The sequence below is a fragment of the Bos taurus genome, chromosome 28 (assembly GCF_002263795.3).
Source record: "Bos taurus isolate L1 Dominette 01449 registration number 42190680 breed Hereford chromosome 28, ARS-UCD2.0, whole genome shotgun sequence".
In the NCBI taxonomy this organism is placed as follows: Eukaryota; Metazoa; Chordata; class Mammalia; order Artiodactyla; family Bovidae; genus Bos; species Bos taurus.
Window position 1 is genome coordinate 34,277,326 of NC_037355.1, and position 20,996 is coordinate 34,298,321.

The 20,996-nt window shown below is 48.0% G+C and overlaps 1 pseudogene; it reads right to left on the reverse strand.

Moving 5' to 3' along the window:
• The window catches only part of LOC112444751 (small ribosomal subunit protein uS2-like), a 35,068-nt pseudogene that overhangs the window by 13,340 nt on the left and 732 nt on the right, over positions 1–20,996 (reverse strand).

A 20,996-nucleotide genomic window follows, 5' to 3' on the forward strand; every position in this document is an offset into this window, starting at 1 on the left:
ACTTTTTCACTCTCCACTTTCACTTTCATCAAGAGGCTTTTGAGTTCCTCTTCACTTTCTGCCATAAGGGTGGTGTCATCTGCATATCTGAGGTGATTGATATTTCTCCTGGCAATCTTGATTCCAGCTTGTGTTTCTTCCAGTCCAGCGTTTCTCATGATGTACTCTGCATATAAGTTAAATAAACAGGGTGACAATATACAGCCTTGATGAACTCCTTTTCCTATTTGGAATCAGTCTGTGTTTCATGTCCAGTTCTAACTGTTGCTTCCTGGCCTGTATACAAATTTCTCAAGAGGCAGATCAGGTGGTCTGGTATTCCCATCTCTTTCAGAATTTTCCACAGTTTATTGTGATCCACACAGCCAAAGGCTTTGGCATACTCAATAAAGCAGACATAGATGCTTTTCTGGAACTCTCTTGCTTTTTTGATGATCCAGTGGATGTTGGCAATTTGATCTCTGGTTCCTCTGCCTTTTCTAAAACCAGCTTGAACGTCTGGAAGTTCACAGTTCACATATTGCTGAAGCCTGGCTTGGAGAATTTTGAGCATTACTTTACTAGCGTGTGAGATGAGTGCAATTGTGCCTTAGTTTGAGCATTCTTTGGCATTGCCTTTCTTTGGGATTGGAATGGAAACTGACCTTTTCCAGTCCTGTGGCCACTGCTGAGTTTTCCAAATTTGCTGGCATATTGAGTGCAGCACTTTCACAGCATCATCTTTCAGGATTTGGAATAGCTCAACTGGAATTCCATCACCTCCACTAGCTTTGTTCATAGTGATGCTTTCTAAGGCCAACTTGACTTCACATTCCAGGATGTCTGGCTCTAGGTCAGTGATCACACCATCGTGATTATCTGGGTCATGAAGATCTTTTTTGTACAGTTCTTCTGTGTATTCTTGCCATCTCTTCTTAATATCTTCTGCTTCTGTTAGGTCCATACCATTTCTGTCCTTTATTGAGCCCATCTTTGCCTGAAATGTTTCTTTGGTATCTCTGATTTTCTTGAAGAGATCCCTAGTCTTTCCCATTCTGTTGTTTTCCTCTCTTTCTTTGCATAGATCTCTGAAGAAGGCTTTCTTATCTCTTCTTGCTATTCTTTGGAACTCTACATTCAGATGTTTATATCTTTCCTTTTCTCCTTTGCTTTTCACTTCTCTTCTTTTCACAGCTATTTGTAAGGCCTCCCCAGGCAGCCATTTTGCCTTTTTGCATTTCTTTTCTATGGGGATGGTCTTGATCCCTATCTCCTGTACAATGTCATGAACCTCATTCCATAGTTCATCAGGCACTCTACCTATCAGATCTAGGCCCTTAAATCTATTTCTCACTTCCACTGTGAATCATAAGGGATTTGATTTAGGTCATACCTGAATGGTCTAGTGGTTTTCCCTACTTTCTTCAATTTAAATCTGGATTTGGCAATAAGCAGTTCATGGTCTGAGCCACAGTCAGCTCCTGGTCTTGTTTTTGCTGACTGTATAGAGCTTCTCCATCTTTGGCTGCAAAGAATATAATCAATCTGATTTCAGTGTTGACCATCTGGTGATGTCCATGTATAGAGTCTTCTCTTGTGTTGTTGGAAGAGGGTGTTTGCTATGACCAGTGCATTTTCTTGGCAAAACTCTATTAGTCTTTGCCCTGCTTCATTTCGTATTCCAAGGCCAAATTTGCCTGTTACTCCAGGTGTTTCTTGACTTCCCACTTGCGACGGGCGAGCTAAAGTGCTTGCGGCTGCGACGGGCGTGCTAAGGGCGGCCGAGAGGAGCCACCCCACGTCCGAGGTCAGGGGCAGAAGCTGGGAGGACCTCATGCCCAAAGGGCGGCGGCCAAGAGGTGTTGCCCCACGTCCGAGGTCAGGGGCAGTGGCTGAGAGTACTAGACTGGGACGGCGCAGGAACGGCAGAGAGGAGCTACCCCGCATCCAAGGCCAGGGGCGGTGGCCGGGAGGACCAAGCCCACATCCAAGGAGCCGTGGCTGCGCGGGCGCAGGAGGCCTAGAGGAGCTATCCCACGGTGAAGGTCAGGAAGGGCGGCGGTGAGGAGATACCCCTCCTCCAAGGTAAGGAGCAATGGCTGCGCTTTGCTGGAGCAGCCGTGAAGAGATACCCCACGGCCAAGGTAAGAGAAACCCAAGTAAGACGGTAGGTGTTGCAAGAGGGCATCAGAGGGCAAACACACTGAAACCATACTCACAGAAAACTAGTCAATCTAATCACACTAGGACCACAGCCTTGTCTAACTCAATGAAACTAAGCCATGCCCGTGGGGCAACCCAAGATGGGCGGGTCATGGTGGAGAGATCTGACAGAATGTGGTCCACTGGAGAAGGGAATGGCAAACCACTTCAGTATTCTTGCCGTGAGAACCCCATGAACAGTATGAAAAGGCAAAATGATAGGATACTGAAAGAGAAACTCCCCAGGTCAATAGGTGCCCAATATGCTACTGGAGATCAGTGGAGAAATAACTCCAGAAAGAATGAAGGGATGGAGCCAAAGCAAAAAGAATACCCAGCTGTGGATGGTGATAGAAACAAGATCTGATGCTGTAAAGAGCAATATTGCATAGAAACCTGGAATGTCAGGTCCATGAATCAAGGCAAATTGGAAGTGGTCAAACAAGAGATGGCAAGAGTGAATGTAGATATTCTAGGAATCAGCGAACTGAAATGGGCTGGAATGGGTGAATTTAACTCAAATGACCATTATATCTACTACTGCGGGCAGGAATCCCTCAGAAGAAATGCAGTAGCCATCACGGTGAACAAAAGAGTCCGAAATGCAGTACTTGGATGCAATCTCAAAAACGACAGAATGATCTCTGTTCATTTCCAAGGCAAACCATTCAGTATCACAGTAATCCAAGTCTATGCCTCAACCAGTAATGCTGAAGAAGCTGAAGTTGAACGGTTCTATGAAGACTTACAAGACCTTTTAGAACTAACACCCAAAAAAGATGTCCTTTTCATTATAGGGGACTGGAATGCTCTGCCCACGTACATGGCTATTAGCCTGCATCCCTCCAGCGGGGCTCATGGTTCTGGCTCTGCCAAGCCACCAGCTGGGTGACCCTGAGGTCCTAATTCTGGAGTGAGCCCTTTCCAAGGCTTGAGTTCCTGATCCATTAAAAATAAGGGTGTTTCCATTGTGAGCAAGAAATGAGGTTGGATCTAATGGTTCAAAAAAAAACTAAAAATTGTTATGGTTAATATCATCACCATTCATCACAGATAATGAAGATAATTCAGAGAATGTTGGAGTCTCGTTGGAAATTAAAACCCCCGAGGAAGTTAATTTCTGTGCTAGAAATAACATCATAACCCATGTCCTATTTGTTTTAGAACTTTTCTATCATGGTAGAATATTTCTAACCTAAAACTTAGCATTTTAATGATTTTTAAGAGTGCAGTTCAGTTCCGGCATTAAGCACATTCATACTGTCATGCACCCATCACTACCATCCACTTTCCGAACTTTTTCATCTTCCCAAACTGAAACTCTGTCCCAATTAAACACTAATGCTGTATTTCTCCCTTCCCCTGACCTCTGACAATCGCTACTGTACTTTCCAGCTTTATGAAGTTGACTTCTCTGAGTACTTCCTATAAGCGGGATCATGCAGCATCCTTTTCTTACCGGTTTGTTTCACTGAACACAATGTCTTTAGGTTGTATCCCTGTGCTGGCATGTCTCAGGATTTTCTTTTTTATAAAACCTGAATGATATGCCAGTATATGTGTGTACTGCATTTTTTTTAATCCATTCATCTGTCAATGAACACTTGGATTACTTCTACCTTTTAGCTATTTTTCATAATGCTGCTTTGAACATAGGTGTATGAATAGCAATTAGAATCTCTGCTTTTACTTATTTTGGGTGTATAGGTCTGCATAGTCAAAGCTGCGGTTTTTCCAGTGATCATGTATGGATTTGAAAGTTGGACCATAAAGAAGGCTAAGTCCAAAGAACTGGTGCTTTTGAACTGTGGTACTGGAGAAGATTATTGAGAGGCCCATCGACAGCAAAGAGACCAAACCAGGCAATTCTAAAGAAAATCAACCCAGAATATTCATTGGAAGGACGAGTCCTGAAACTGTAACTCCAATACTTTGGCTAACCGATGTGAAGAACCAGCTCATTGGAAAAGCCCCTGATCCTGAGAAAGATTGAAGGTGAAAGGAGAAGGGGGTGGCAGAGGATGAGATGGTTACATAGTATCACTGATTCAATGGACATGAATCTGAGCAAACTCCCAGAGATAGTGAAGGATGGGGAGGCCATTCATGGGGTCGCAAATAGTTGGGCATGACTTGGTGACGGAGCAACAACAATACCCATAAATGGACTTGCTGGATCATAGGGTAATTCTGTTAATATTTTTTTTTTTTTGAAGAACCAACATATTCAAAGCAGCTGCACCATATTACATTCCCATAAGCAGTCCATTAGGGTTCCCATCTCTTCACATCCTCACCCACACTTATTATTTCTATTCTGTTTGGTTTTTCATTATCACCATCCTAATGGGTATGAAGTGGTATCCCACTGTGCTTTTGATTTGCATTTCCCTAAAGAGTAGTGATGGCAAGTGTTTGGTTTTTTAATATACTTATTCTCCATTTGTATGTACATCTTCTTTGGAGAAATGTCTATTCAATTCCTTTGCCTATCCTGTAATGGGTTTGTTTAGAACTCAACTCTGTTGTTGAGTTCTAATTTATGTTCTATTTCAACATCAAATGAACTGCTGAATTGTCTTTCCATTGGAAGCAGAAATTTGTGTGAGTGAATGTGAGTATCGGTGGACAGAACACCAACATTTATGAAAACACTTCTTTTGCTTAGCCCTCACCGTAATAGTGTGAAGTAGACGATATGCCCTTTAGGTATGAGGAGACTAAGGTTTCAGAGAGGTTAGGGGATGCAGCTGGTACATGACAGATAGATAGGGATTGAGGGTTTAGAGCTCATCTTGGCACTCATGCCAGTCTATCTCCAAAGGGATGCCCATTCTGCCTCCCGGCAAGGCTGAGGCTCCTAAAACAGCAAGAGGACGACCACAGTGAAGAACAATCCATGATTGTTATCTGCACCGAAGAGACAGCCCCAGGTGAATGATGTAACCAGAAGGTTCAGAGCAAGGCCCGCCATTAATCTTGTGGTTACAACAATATACGCAGATTATGCTGGCCTCCAGCCCAGTTAAGTGGACATTTGGATATTTCCCAAAACAAACGTGGATACTGCAAATACAGGTCAGCTGGTTTGCAGGAAATCAACATCCAGATAAAGCCGCATCTAGAGAGATTTTTCCATAAGTCGTACTGCAGAGAACCCGGGGGTGGCCCGTTTAGAGCACATCTGCCATTCGTAAAATGTTTTTCGTTCACTCAGGACCACCTTGCTGAGGCACTCTGGGTGCCCAGCTGCCTACTGGGCTTGGCCTTGTGTGTGAGATGTTGGAGGTGGAAAGGGTCAGCGAATTATGACTCCGGCAACCATCTGCCTTCTAGTCTCCGTAACAGACTGGACTCGATGACCAGAGATGGGTGGAGACTGGCCCATGGTCACACAGTAGGCTCTTAAGTAGTAAAACTGGATAAACATGTCCTCAGTCACCATTAAGTCACTCAACTTTCCTAAATACCCCAAATTTTGGCATTTAGACTACTGAATTTTTCAGATTGTTTCCCAGCAAGGAAATTCCCAGAAGGGGTGCAATAATCATTTGCCAGAACTTGTGCCCTAATTTTGGTTTCAAAACAAAGTGAGTATAGATAAGTCTCTATATCTTTCCCCTGGCAGCAGGTATGTAGAGGCTAAAACTTCTTCCTAAGAAAAGTTTGAGAACGACACGAGAAGGAAAGGCAAGTGAGTATCAGGGCACTGGGTGATTCAGTGCCATAGGAATGGAACAGACAGTGAGTCCTTTTAATCTACTGCTTATCCAGGGTGTGTGTGAGCACAGACGGTTTTCCTTCGTTAACCGAACATCGTGATGGACTGAGAGTTCACACCAGGCACTTTCCAGGAGATGGATCCAATAGCCATGGTGTGGTTCCCCAAGTTTTCTCTTCTGTTTGGGGTGGGGTGATGTTGCTACACTAGGCTGGCCCTAAGGCTACATGCATGCTAAGTCACTTCAGTCGTGTCCAACTCTATGGATTGTAACCCACCAGGCTCCTGTGTCCATGGAATTCTCCAGGCAAGAATACTGGATTGGGATGCTGCTCTCCAAATTAAGCTCTGTCTGGTGATGGAGTCCGTGTCTACGTGCTGGGTTCCCTTAGCAGAGTTGAGACAGGATCCATTTGTTTGAACATCAAGGGGGAGGACACACGCAGGGGCAAATATAAACTGAGTGGGATGTGTGAACTCAGCCCGAGGCTCCGACCCACCGCTGTTGGGTCACCCCCAAGGCTCTGTCCAAATCTCATGCTGGAATAGCCAGCTGCTGGCAGGACCAAGGGCTCCTTGACTGGGCTTTGGGTCATCTCTTGGTAGGGGTCCCATGTTGTCACTATGAGCATATAAGTTCCTTGGTCCTTCAGCATAGAAACTGTATCTTAAGTATGTGTTAAGTATAACTGGGACATTTTTTGTGGAAGGAAGGAAGGAGTGAAGGATAAATAAAAATTGTTCCTTTTAACAAAAATCCATGAGATGCATCTGGTCAAACTACATTTGTTGGGAGAGGCAGATGTTTTTGTCAGCACAGTCTGGAAAATCAATAGACAAAATAAATGATCACTTAATATTTGTCGAGTAAATGAATGATTGAATAAATGAATATTGTGGAAATTTGTGATTTGCTTACTGAAAGGGAGATTTCCTTGTGAAACGGTGTTGGCCACTATTAGTAAGATTGAGGGGGATATGTAGACCAAGGCTTTGGTTTTAAGTCACAGGAAATATACAAGCCCATGATGACATTTCCACAATAGGAGGCTGGTTTGAATTACATGTAGTGAAGTTATTCACGATGCATGATTTCTAAGTCCCAGCCTGCCCAACATCATCTCTCCCAGACAAGCCTTTAAATTTCCAGTGAAAGGGCTCTTGTCTGAACACAGTCCATGAGTCCCCTCAATTCTCAAGCCAGGAGCACTGAGGGTCTTTTTCCTGTAAGTGGCAGATCCACCACTTCCTGCAAAGTGCCCCTTCCAGAAAATATAGCCCCTCCACCTGCCCTTCACCTCCCAGTTCCTGATTCTGAAAAGGAAGCTTGAACAAGATGCCTACAAACTGGAGTGAGTAGCTCTGCCAGGTGAGTCCCAACATCTCGCCACATTAACCCTGTGAACTTGGGCCAGGAACCGAGGCTGGAGCCATTAATGCCTAATGATGTTGCATTGTCTTCCAATAACAAACCACCTCACCAGTTGGTTTTATAGGGGACCAGCTGTTGTTAATTGGGCAAGATGAGCGTGAAATGGCAGCTTTCACACCTGACCAAGAGAGAGCTGCCACGTCCTAGGGCAAAATGGGAACCACCTGCTACAAGCAGGAGGGTCCCTGAGCTCTGCCCTGGAGAAGGAGAGGCCCTGGGATGGCCCCGGGCACCCATTCCTCTCACATCCTTAGCAAACAAAAACATAGAAAAGAGCATTGGGTTCGTTGAACATCCCACGCCTCCCCCTGCAGCCCAACAGCGTCAGCTTGCAGTGCTGTGTCACCTGCATTTGCTCAGCCTGTGTCTCTAAAGCAAGGTGGGGAGGCCCAGGGCTGCACAGTCAAGCATCTGGCATATTCCAGGCTCTGCAGAGGGGGCATGGCCAGGTCCTCTGCCACCGATCCTAGCTGTTGCTCTCCGGCCACAGGACCAGGCTGCCAGCAGCTAGTGACGCAAGTGCTCAATCGCATTTTCTCCCTTGGCATTTCATCAGAGAGACCCAGAAAGTGCTTGTCATCCAGTAGTGGGTACAAAGCAAAGGGAAAGGGAGAAGAGCTGCGACATAGAGACTTAAGGCAACTATTTGGTTCAGGAGCAAAGCAACACAGGGAGGGAGCTGATGCACGGGGATGGGAGACTGGTGCTGGAGCGCACGGGGAAATCTTCTGCATGTAATACCTCCCGTGTGAATTTTAATTTAACCATCAAAAACTTCTGATGGTTCTTCCAGGGCACCTGGAGACATGTTGCATTATCCCCATTTCAGAGATGGGAAACTGACGCTTCCTGATGTCAGGCAACCTGCTGATCTTTAGTGATCAAAAGCAGGGGCTTGAATCCAGTCCAAGTTGAGCGCCTCGCAGTGCCCGGCCGCTGTTGGCACTTGAGCACCACCGCAGGTTCTCCGTGGGCAAGCAGAGACGGAGAGCTCCGTCTCAGGGTGCTCAGTCTGGCTGCCTCGACTCCCGCAGACTGCGAAAAGCACAGACCTCTCTCTCTGCCTATATTTGCCTTTATTTGCAGCGTCGCTGCAAAAGACGGGAATGCGGAGCACTAAAACATGTACTGTAAATAAACCAAATTAAAGTAAAATTGACTCATTTAGCAACCAGCCTCCGATCTTGCATTAGAGGCAATTGAAGAGATTTCACAGATTTTAGTAACCAGATAAGATTATTATATAAACAGACTTCTGCATTGAATGATGAGCCATATCTTGAAGAGAATATTTGAAATCAATAGCAATACGGGCTGAGAATTAAGTAATGTGGTTAAGCACCTTTGAATGATGCCATTTTTAAGAGCTGATTAGGAATAAATATGCCAATTGCCGCAGAGCTGATAGCTGAAATAAAGTGATGATTAATCAATTTGGGCCTGAGAGCTGCGGAGGCCATCTTGGTGTTGAGAAAGCTCGGGAGCCTGATGGTGGCCCTGAAAAGAGAAAAGAAAGGATGTATGAGAGTCCTCAAGCAGAAGCACAGCTCTGCCCACCCAGGGGCTGACTGTGGTGGTGCGGTGAGGAAGGGCCGGGCCAACAGAGGATTAGCTGTAAGCTGCTTAAGCTACTCACGCAGGGCAAGCCAGCCTCGCGGGGCGGAAATTATGGTGGGGGACACTGACACCCCTGGGATTGTGTTTGGAATGCCCAATTACCATTCAGCTGGGAACTGATGGGTCTTTTGGCTGCTCTGTAATGATCTCTCACCTGGACAACTGCACTGGCTTCCCGATGGGTCCTCATGTGAGCCAGGGGATGTGTCCCCTGAAGTCAGTCACTGGCGTGATATTTCCAAAGCACTGGTTCTATGCTGGCCCTCACCTCGGAGAAACCACCGCTGCCTCCCTTTCACCTCAGGGCCAAGTCCAGGTCCCTTCACTTAGGGTTCAAGGTCCTTCAAGGTCCAGCTGTCCATATTTGCCCCAGTTCTTCCGACTCCCCATTCCTGCCCTATGATGGCTCCATGAGAAGGTTTAACAGGACTAGATATAGCCTGTTCTTTGCAGTACTCTACAGAGATGTTCCTGCTGGCCCCTCCCCACGTCCCCTGTCTGCTGAAGTGCCATCCTTTCTCTGGCCTCATGCCAAGCCCACCTTGACGGTTCCTTCCCCCAACACAAGCAGAACTGGATTCTCTCTGTTACCATCATACCCTGAACAGACCTTTTCCTGTTTCATATCAGTGTCATCCGCCCTTTCTTTTCTATTCCATAAATGCTTATTGACCCCTTGCAGTGCTTCTCACTGTGATTGGCCCCAGAGATCCAGGGAGAGAACACATAGTTGTCCCGCCCTCCTGGAACTCAGCGTTTTATACCAAGCATTTAATGCTCTCTGCAGCTGTCCCCTGTTCTGGTGGGCAAGTCATACTTGTTTAATTCACCTGGCATAAGACAAGTGATCAGGAAGTGTTTGAATGAATGGATGAGAGATCAAACAAATGAATGAGTGGCAAAGGTGGATCAATGGGAGGAGGTTACAGTGAAACAGATTTTTTCCGGGTAGAAGAAATGCAGGGCTGAGCTCCCAGGAACTAGAGGCATCCATGCAGAGGAAGACCATCTGTCAAGGAGGTTCCAGAAAAGACTCAGAAATGGCTGTGAGATTGAACTTTCAGGGATAGGGTTCCAAGGCCAGCCCCACCACTGACTCACTATGCAACCTCAGGTAGAGCACCATCTCTCTTTGAGCCTCAGTGTCTCCAACTGTAAAATGAGGCTGTTGGACAATGGTGAGCCTTTGCTAACATGGGGAAAACAGGATTCTTCTTAAATGTTGGTGGCTTTCAACCAACCCCATTGATAGTGGACTATAATTAGTGTTGGGTTATAGCCCATGTGAGGTGCAGAGAAAATCAGAACAAGTGTAAGATGATGAGAGAAAAATTAAGTGCAAGATTTGGTAACAGGAGTATGATGAGTGTCAGGGACACTCCTGTGAGTTAGTGTAGACAAGGAAGGCTTCCTGGAGGAGGTGCAACATTGACCTAAAGGATGAATAGGACTTAAATATTGAGGAATCAGATCAGATCAGGTCAGTCGCTCAGTCACGTCCGACTCTTTGCGACCCCATGAATCTCAGCACGCCAGGCCTCCCTGTCCATCACCAAAAGGAGTGGTAAATTCAAGCTGATATGAGAGTAGCTCCGAGTCAGCAAGGCAGCATCCTAAAGACCCCCTGTGGGTGCATTCCCATATCACACCCTCCTCCCTAACTAGAAAGAGGCTGGGAAGGAGACCCTATTTAGAAAGCTGAGCTTCTTGGTCAAAGGGTGAATGATTCTTTGCTGTGTTTTAATACTGTTGTCTGCCTTCATCAGGCCTTCATCCTCCAAACTCTTGAGGTACTGGGCAGCGACCCTGCCACGGGCAGGCTGAATGAGGGGCTGAAGCTGGGCTCTACAGGAATGCCCCTGACTCTGGCTCTCATGACTCTGCAGGCCATGGGGCGCTGCTGCTCAGGAGAAAGGGGCTCTAAATGCTCTAGAAGAGGGGCTGCTATAACCAGGTTAGCCAGGAACAGGCTCAGAACCCCACTCCCCAGGTCATCAAGCAGGACCTGAGTTTCCCTGGGGGGAGCTGTGGGCTGGGGGCTGACAACCATCAACTTGAGCTGCTCATCTCGGGAGGTCATCTGTTTGCCAGCCTGCTCCTCACCCTTCTGCCTGACCGTTCATCCCCAGTGTTCACAGCTCTGCAAGCCTGGGGCTCTGTGGTGGCTCTGGTGATGGGACCCCTGCAGGGGCCTTCCAGTCATCTGCCAGCCTGGATCAAAGGTTAGAGAAGGAGGCAAGGTGTGCTGGTGTGGGGCTCTCAGCTTCTCACAACTCGCTTCCCTGCTCTGCTTCCTTCCTTCCTCCAGAAGGCCTCCTAAAGATTCCTAAGAGCATATCATAGATGGGGAAACTGAGGCTCAGAAAAGACAGGAGACTTACCAAAGATCCCAGGGCAAATAGCCCTAACAGCCCATCTTGTTTTCTGTCCAGCATGGCACGGTGCCCTGGCCTTTCTCCCTGGGGCATGGTGAAGTCTCAGGGCAGGGTCCGCATGCCCCACGGTGTCACGCCTTTCTCTTCCTGCCCGTTCCCCCTCCGCCCTCCATGTGCCACGTGTCCTGGGCCCTCTGAAGTACTCCTGTCCAGTCTGGCCCAACTCTCCCTGTCCATCTCATTCAGCATCTGCAGTCCTGAAGCTCTGGACTCTTGGCCAAGGGTTGTGTTGTCACCAAGTCATAAACTTGGATACGTACTTCTCTCTGGTTCTCTTCTGGTGGAGCCAAGACACAACCCACGCCCAAGTGTCCGAGGGAAACACCCGTGCTTCCCTGTTCCCTCCCACCACCCCTTGGCACAGAGGGTGCAGGGAGGAGGCCAGGGCACGCCCGATCGCACCCACCCCGCCAGGCCTGCAGAGGCAGCAGGGGGCAGGCCTGCCCTTGGCTGGAAGTACCCGGCAGCTGCTTCTGGTCCACGCAGAGCACAGTCTCTACAGCAGAGCCGGCAGGCTTCCTATGTGCCCAGGAGAGGAAACAGGAGGGTCTTCTTTTTCTGAGCTAACCAGGCTGAAAGTAGCTGCAGTGTCTATCCGCCACAGCCAAATATACCCGGTGACTTCTCTCTCACTTCTTCCCAAAGAATCATCCTTAATCAACTTCAAGCCAAGAAGGCTGTTACCGTAACACAAAGTTATTCGAGTAATAGACCTAGAAAGTTCTACAAATAATCGTGATAGTAAGTGGGCATCAGAAGGGATTCCTGATTCCTTGGTGACACACAAGCTTGCAATCCCTGACCGGATCAGGTGAGCCCCAGGCACTTCCCCCACTGACCACCATCCAAAGGTCAACTCCTGCACCAGGGCTTGGCTCTGATGTACTATTAAAAATGGTGTTTGAACATTCCTTGCAGAGCAGTGTACTAGGAAGGTATAATACTTGGTGTCTCCTTTTTGTTGGTGGTGATTACAGTCTTGCTAGGGAGTCTTCTTTTCTCTGTTCTCATCTAGGCGGAAACAGCAGCAGGGTGTTCCTCAAAGTCTGGCATTCTTTGTCCTTAGGGGATTCTTTTTCTTCTTCTTTTTTTTTTTTTTTTTTTTGATGTTTTAGAGCATGATGGTGGAATTTTCCAGTCCCTGGAGGAGGCTTTTTTGAGTTTGAAGAGGGAGGGCTATAAGAATATGTAGTCTGGTGATCTGAGAGGAGATGAAATGTGGAGCCTTTGTAGTTCAAGAGAGGGGACCGTGGTCCTGGGCCTGGGAGGAGCCTCTGATAGGGCAACTGGAGGGGCATTGCCCCAGTAGTACCAGCATCTGAGGTTGACACACCCCATGCTCTGCAGACACTGCTACACACACATGCACGCCTTGTGAGAGAGCATGTTTACTTAGAGGTCAAAGGAGTGTCAGTGTTTCTGATCTGGATTGACACTGATGGCACAGGAATGGTAACCATGGGATGGGGTGGACAGCAGGGGACTGAACTCAGCAGAAGCAGGGAGCAAGCTGCAGGTCCCTGGGCACCATGGCTCTGGCCCCTGGTTGCCCTGCTGATGTCCACACAAAGCTGGGTGAGCTGCCCTGCAGGTTGAACATTCTATTCAGGGCTCTCTGACTTTTTTTTTTTTTTTTAATTCAACAACCTGTTACTGACCATAGACTCTGTTTCAGGCCCTGTGCTTGGCACCCGAGGTAAAGATGTGAATCAGATGTGGACCTAATTACAGGCCCTAAAAGCTGGTGTCCTAGGAGAAGTATTCCAAAAACTAAAGTAAGATACAAGGATGATAATGCCCACCAAGTGAGCCCAGGACCTTGTGGGAACAGGCCCCTCTGAGGTGATGGAAAGGGTTTCAGAAAAGGTGTCCTACCAAATGATGGGTGTCTCTCACCAGCCCAGCGAGGTCGGTAATAGACACATCCCGCATTCCCCGTACTTGGTTTAATGGAGTTTCCCGTCTACTTTCCCAAGAGAGTCTCTCAACAGTTGTGGTTTCTGATCTTCCTTTCTGACGCTCTCATCTTCCCCAGCTGTATAAACATTCAGGTGGAGTGACTGCGTGTGAGTAGTTATTCTGGGAACCTAGCAGGCCCACAGAGGGGCACGTGTCCCTTTGAGCGACGTCTCCCACCTCTAGGGAGAATGGCCCCAACCAGTAGCTCGGGAAAGCGCTGCAGTCCTCTGGGTGCATGGCTCAGTAACAGCATCCACCGAGCAAGTAAACAGAAGCCCCCTACGTGACTCCTCCAGACCCCCCATCTCAATGCAGTGGCACCATAAATAACCACGCCCAGGCTGGGGGGGACAGGGTGGGGGCGGATTGGCAGGAAAGAAGGCTGTTCCGAAGAGAGATGGCAGGAGGAGAAGGAGACGATAGAGGATGAGATGATGCTTGGATTCCTTCCTTCCTTCCTTTGGGAAGCAGCTTTCACCTCCTGTTGGTCCCCCTGAGGTCTCTGGTCCAGGACTGCAGGGAGTGGGCTGGGGGTGGGGTGGGGGCGGCAGCCAGGACTGAGATGGCAGACTGAGAGCTCCTGGGGGCTGGTTCAAACCCCCTAGACCCTGTGCCTCCTTTCGGGACCTCAGGCATGGGCTGTTGATGGTCTCTTGTTACTGGAAAGTGGGAATGGGGACCTTAGTGAAAGGGAAACTGTTCCTGGAGCACGTATGTCAGGCCTGTTTGTCAGTGCACTGGAGTTGGATTTATTACTGTCCATCTGTAGAAGAGGAAGCTGAAGCTCAGGGAGGAGAGGCCCCTGATGCCACCAGCTGGGAGGAACCAGAGTTGGAAATTGAGCCTGGGTGTGTTTGAACCTTCAGCTAGGCTTCCTTCCATGGATGTACATGTCCTGATGTCACTCATGAGTTTGGTCAGAGGTGAGGCAGGGGTGGTGGCCTGAGGGTGCAGACCTGAAGGAGACCCTCCCCCAGGGGGTCATGCAAGCATGGGTTGTTGTTCGGTTGCTCAGTCGTGTCCCCCATAGACTGCAGCAATCCAGGCCTCCCTGTCCTTCACTATCTCTTTGCTCAAACTCATGTCCATTGAGACGGTGGTGCCATCCAAGCATCGTCTCATCCTCTATCATCTCCTTCTCCTCCTGCCATCTTTCCCAGCATCAGGGTCTTTTCCAGTGAGTCAGCTCTTCGCATCAGGTGGCCAAAGTATGAGAGCTTCAGCTTTAGCATCAGTCCTTCCAATGAATATTCAGGATTGATTTCCTCTAGGATTGACTGGTTGGATCTCCTGGCAGTCCAAGGGATTCTCGAGTCTTCTCCAGCAGGGGCATCCCTCAGAGTGGGGGTTGTGTCATGGGGTGCCCTCAGGCTCCACTGCCTCGGCCTGGGGATCAGCTCCAGGCCTCCCTCTGCTCACGCTTTACCTTCTCAGGTTTTCTGGACCCTTTCCCTGGGATGTGAAAAGGGATTATGGGCGTGGCCATGACACTGAGGACACAGGACAGTGTGTCTGTTTTTTTTCTCCATCACATGAATCCAGGTGGAGTCTGCACTCCCTCACGGGGCCGTTGAGAAGTCTGGTGTCTTCTATTCGGTAGAGGCCTTTCCCCAGTCTGCTGATTCCTGTTAGATCCTCACACCCATGCAAATAAAAATAGACAGGCACAGTTTCAGCTCCTGGGCCATGTGAGTTTATTGTTATCTCTGTGATGGATGCTACCACACCCACATAGTCCTCTCAGAAAGGCTAGACCTGCTGGCAGCCCCCTCCCCACACACCCTCCGTTTCCTGACTTCCGGTGAAACAGATATCCTAGGGCCTTCCCTTCCATCTCTGATTCTGTATTCCTAGGCCAGGTCCCTGAAACTGGGCCCCTGGTTAGCAAGGAAGAATACAGCCTATGGTTTTCATGAAGGTGACATGATTCCCTCCTTGGTCACTGAAGACATCACATCACTGATGATGGCCCAGGATAATGACTTCCCCCAACTCAGTGCACACTAGCTGCTGACCCTGCGCGGACACTATTCCTCCTACAGAGGCAGTGCCAGAGCTCAGGACTGGCAAGGGAGTCCACAGTGGACAGCCTCCTCCCTCTAAGCACCCACCCACTTGCACTGCTTGAATGATGGTCCTCAGTTCTTCACAATTCCGGAAGACAGCTGTGGCTGACTCTTACCAAGTTCCCTATTCCACCAATGAGTGAGAAAAGCAAGTAGCAAGGAGTACACAAATTAGAATGTGATATTAAATACACATGCAATCACACTACATTTTTTCTGGTTCCATATGGGAAGACATAAGGAAAAGCCTAGAAGGACACACCCCACCAATAATAACTTCCCTGATGGTCCAGTGGTTAAGAATCTGCCTTCCAATGCAGGGGATGTGGGTTAGATCCCTGGTCGGGGAAGTAAGATCTCACATGAGGGGGTGGGGATGGGATGGGGGGTGCAAATAAACTTGCACAACACAACAAACATCCTACAACTAAGACCTGAGGCAGCCAGAAAGAAAGGAGGGAAAAAAGGAAGAAACTCAGTGACCTCTCATTGCATAGGAGGGGTGATGTCAAGTGCTATTTTAATCTTCTCTATCATATTTTTAATTTCCTACAAGGAACAAGGAGTCTGATATCATTTACATAATGAAAATTAATTTTAAAATGAAGGAGCTACAAAAAATAAAATGGGTTCTGTGGCAATATGAGGGACAGCAAGTCTGCAAGTAAAACCTCTCCCTGCTGGCTTGTGAGCAGCCTTTCTTACCACTGAGGCACGGGGAAATTAAGTGGTAGTTTTGGTAGTAATTTCTCTGGAAGGCTGAGGTTCCCTGGCATGAGAACTAGATGACTTTTTGAAAGTATGTATTTGTTTTCTACTGACAAAAGGAACATCTATTCACCAGTGTTCTTGCCTAGAGAATCCCAGGGACAGCAGAGCCTGGTGGGCTGCTGTCTATGGGGTCGCACAAAGTCGGACACGACGGAAGTGACTTAGCAGCATTCACCATGGACAATTTGCAAACTATAGAAAAGTATAAAAAGAAAAATGGAAATCCCTCGTAATCTGCCCACAGAGTCATAATCATGGTTAACATTTCAACACGGGAGCTGGTGTGGATTTAGACATGCCTGGTGTCACGCCCCGAGTCTGCCACTCTCTTCCTCAGTCTGTGTGGAACTTACTTCTTGAGCTGTGGAAAGGGGAAGATAATACCTACATCACAGGATGAGGCCTGATGAACCGAGAGGGCTCTGTTGCCCAAGCCAGGGAGTGCTCAGTAAGTACAGATATTCACTTCTTGGTAGTTGGCAGCATGATGCCTGTATATATATATATATATATATATACATATATATATATACAGGTCCACCAAATTGGGATCATACCATATATACAGTGTTGTATTTTTTTTCCTTTATAATTGACACACTTTAAGATATGCACTTTTCATACAAGCATTCTTGCATCCCCGGGGACTTGCTACAGGAACTCTTGCGATGCCAGGTAGATTTGCAGAGCTGGTGGTAAGAGCAAGCCCTGCCCCTGCTCTAAAGCTGCCTATGGCTCCCTGCTGCCACCAGAGTAAATCTCATCCCCTATCTGATGTCTGGGTCCTATCCTGCCTTTTCCTGTCAATCTTGTCCACTCTGCCTCTGCGGGGTTCCCAAGCCATCCTACCCAGAATACCCGTCTTTCTCCTGCAGTCATCCATCCGCTCTCTCTCCACAGGGGCCCTTGTCCTCACTGTCTGGTCACGGTGACTCGCACCCCCTCCCTCACACTCTCATTTCCCAGAGGACTGTGTACATCAAATACCCGAGACCTTCATTTACTGTTCTATGTTAAATTTTGTCTACATTGCATGTCTCTAATGCCTGGATCACACAATCTACCCCTTTTTGCTGTAAAAGTTTCCTAGCATGGTGCTGAGCCCACAGTCACCCACATGTATGCTGGTGTTTTTCTACCCGCTAGTGAGTTACGGGATTGTTTTTGTTTTGTTTTGTTTTTGCTGATTGGTTTTCCTAGCCTCAGGAATGTGTCCTGGCTGGGTCAGTTGTCAACTATAAACACAGAGACCTTGATCTATGGCATGATGCATACCTATTGCTTTTGTCTGTCCAGCATCCATTTCCCCTCTTTTCATAACCTTTCCCATTATCTTGCCATGTACTTAGAAGTGGGGGTCAACCTGGTTTAGGACTGGGGCCCCATCCCCGGTCACAGTGATTGAGTCAAGGATGGACCCAGGACCTGAGCCAGCTAATGAAATACAATCCTAGAACTTCTGCTAGAAGGAAGAAAGGGGAAACAGCTGTGTTTCTGTGCTGATCTTTTGTTTCTAAGGGATGAGGGATTCTGAATGGACAACAGCTACCACATGGAGGAATCCCGCCTGAAGTGGAGCCATTATAGGAAACAACAGGCTTAAGACATTCAGGGAGTGTTGGATGTGTTAGTATTAGATGGTGGTGCAAGAACCTTGAACCCAACCAAGCCTACAATCAAATCCTACCCCTGTGCTTTTAGTTATTTGAGCAAAATGCCTTTTTCCCGTAACCTAGCTTGGCTTAGGTTTTTTTGGTCACTTATTATTCAAAGACTCTAGACTCAAACCTTCCAGTCTCCTAAAACTTCTCCCTTTTCTATAGAAACTGAGTATCTACCTACCTATCTATCTATAGAGGCTGTAAGGGGTCCTGGAGTCCAAGTGCACCCTCCTGGCTCTTACCTCTGTTGCACAATTGCAATCTAGAGATGAGCATCCTGAGACTTTGAGGCCTGACAATTCTCACGAGACCACACAGGGAGCTGTGGATGGAGCTGGGTCTTGGTGTCTCCCATGACAGGGCTGTGCATGCCTCCCATGCCCTTGTGTGTGTGTGTGTGTGTGTGTGTGTGTGTGTGTGTTTATGCTAAGTCACTTCAGTCACATCCGACTCTGCAATCCCACACCCGCCAGGCTCCTCTGTCTATGGTTTTCCAGGCAAGGATACTGGAGTGGGTTGCCATGCCCTCCCGCAGGGATCTTCCCAACCCATGGATTGAATCCATGTCTCTCACGTCTCCTGCATTGGCAGGAGGGTTCTTTACCACTAGTGCCACCTGGGAAGCCCATGCACCCACGTTACATCATGGTAACAGGGCTCAGGAAGGCACAGCAGTCAATGGTAGCAGGGGGGCTCTGTGGGCAGCCACAGGAGACCAGATGTGAGCCCTGTACACAGCCTGTTTCCTCCATGTCTTCAAGAAGCTCAAGGAAGCACATTCTTTTTGCTTCAAAGTATCAGAGGATCTGCTCCTGGGCAGCATACACACTGGTGCAGCCTGGCAGAAAGCTCTCAGTGCCAGGAACATCCAACAGCTTCTGCTCTGATTCCACAGGCCTACCTGTCAAACAGGCAGCCCATAAGCATCTTTGTTACATACCACTGTATACACCTCTCCTGGGTTGGAGCAGGTACCTCAGCAGTGGCAAATCATTAAGTCATCACTTCCTAACTTCCATGGTGTCAACCATGGAACGCTTTCTTGCTAAACTTGGGTACAATCTAAGTTTCTTTCTCAAAGAAGCCCTAGGCAGCCCCTACCAATGCCTTGAGCATTTGAAGTGAGACCAAACTTTGTGACCTGCTGTTGGAAAGGAATTCTGATTGGGAATATTACACTACCTAGCATGTATGCTTGACACACTCTAGACTCTGATATTAGAACTGGACACAGAGTTAAACCAAGAGATGTTTGTGTGACCACCACATTTTATAGGTTTTGAAATGAAGAGAGGGGACATCATCAGTCAAAGGTCACTCGGAGAATTAGTGGCGGATGTGGGTCTACCCAGAGCTTCCCAGGTGGCTCTAGTGCTAAAGACCCCACCTCCAATGCAGGAGACACAAGACAGGTTCTGTCCCTGGGTCGGGAAGATCCCCTGGAGGAGGGCATGGCAACCCACTCCAGTATTCTTGCCTGGAGAATCCCCATGAACAGAGGAGCCTGGCGGGCTACAGTCCGTAGGGTTGCAAAGAGTCGGACATTACTGAAGTAACTTAGCATGCACGCATGGGTATACACTCCTTCTTTGCCCGCTGATTCAGAGGCATGAGGAACCCAAAATGGCTGGGATCTCGCCATCTTCACTCCCAGTTCAATGTAATCATTGCTGTGTCTCTTTCTTTTATTTTTAAAGATTTATTATTATTTATTTGGGGCTGTGCTGAGTCTTTGTTGCTGGGCATGGGCTTTCTCTAGTGCGAGTAGAGGCTACTCTTCATTGCAGTCTATGGGCTTCTCATTGCAGTGGCTTCTCTGGTTGCAAAGCACAGGTTCCAGGGCGCTCAGGCTTCACTAGTTGTGGCACTCGGGGTTAGTTTCTTCAAGACATGTGGGATCTTCCCAGACAAGGGATCAAACCCACGTGCCCTGCATTGACAGGCAGATTCTTATCCTCTGGACCACCAGGGAAGCCCTATTATTTTGTCTTTTGATGGAAGTATTCTTCCTTTTGAAAATAAGACCTCTAAGTCAATGGAGATAATACCACGGCATCAGGAAGCAAAATTTTTGCTAGAAAATCACTAGCTGTGGTAGTGAGTGGTCCCCTTCCCATTCCTTGCCTCAACTGCTGGACTAGAATCCCAGCAGTGAGATAAACAGCACTGCCTATTGGATGCTGATTTAGAACAGAGACAGCACCCAGAGGGCACTGCCCCACCCTGCAAGATATTGTTTCCAAACTATTCTGCAGCTCTTTCAAGGCAGCAGCTTTCAGATAGATGAGGAATACCACGAGACCAGTGAATTCCGAGAGCACAGGCCCTCTGCTGCACTTCACTTGGCCTGGAGGTGAGTTTCTTGCTGGAAACAACTCTGTAGAATGCCATGATGGAGGACAAGGCCTTCTGTAAGTCGTTGAAGGGGAATTTTGGCAGAGGCAATGTAGGCAGGGGAGGCAAATCCTATTCAGAGTAACTGATTATCATAGATTCTAATCCAATCCATCCTTCAGGGCCCAGTTCCCATTCATCTCCACCAATAAGACTTTAATAACCTCTCAGACTAATCTGACACTCATTCATTCCATCAGCACTTATTTAGCACCATCTGGATGCCGGACAGTCTTCTAGGTACTAGAGAAAGACAGGGTCCCTGCTAGGACAGAACTTAGGAAACAGGGAGAGGGAATCAATGGGCCCATTTTCTGTGTCTTCACAGCCCAGTGGGCATTGGTTTGACTTCATTGCTGGCAGTTTTCTCTCTGTCACTCGGCATCTCTACCTCTCTATCCCCATGGCAGCTTGTGTAATTCTAAGGACATGAGATGTGCTGGGGAACCACTGGAAAAGCTTGGGAAACATGAAGTGAGCAAGCAAGTGGTTTTGCAGCAGCCACTTCTCCAGATGTGGCCCCTGGGGGTTTAGCTTCTCTAGGGAGGGAGCAGCGGTGAGCAGGGCCATGGAGAGGGCCTTCCTTGCCAGCAGGTCTCTCTGTCAAGCAACCTAGCAACACTCAGCTGGCAGTCCTTGCACCTGGAAAGGATCTGCCTCCTTTTCTCCAGCACCATGTTGTTCTGGCCAGTGCATCCAACTTGGGCGAGTCTGAAAGAGGTCAGAAGAAACTGCGTGCCCACATCTCAGCTCCTGGAA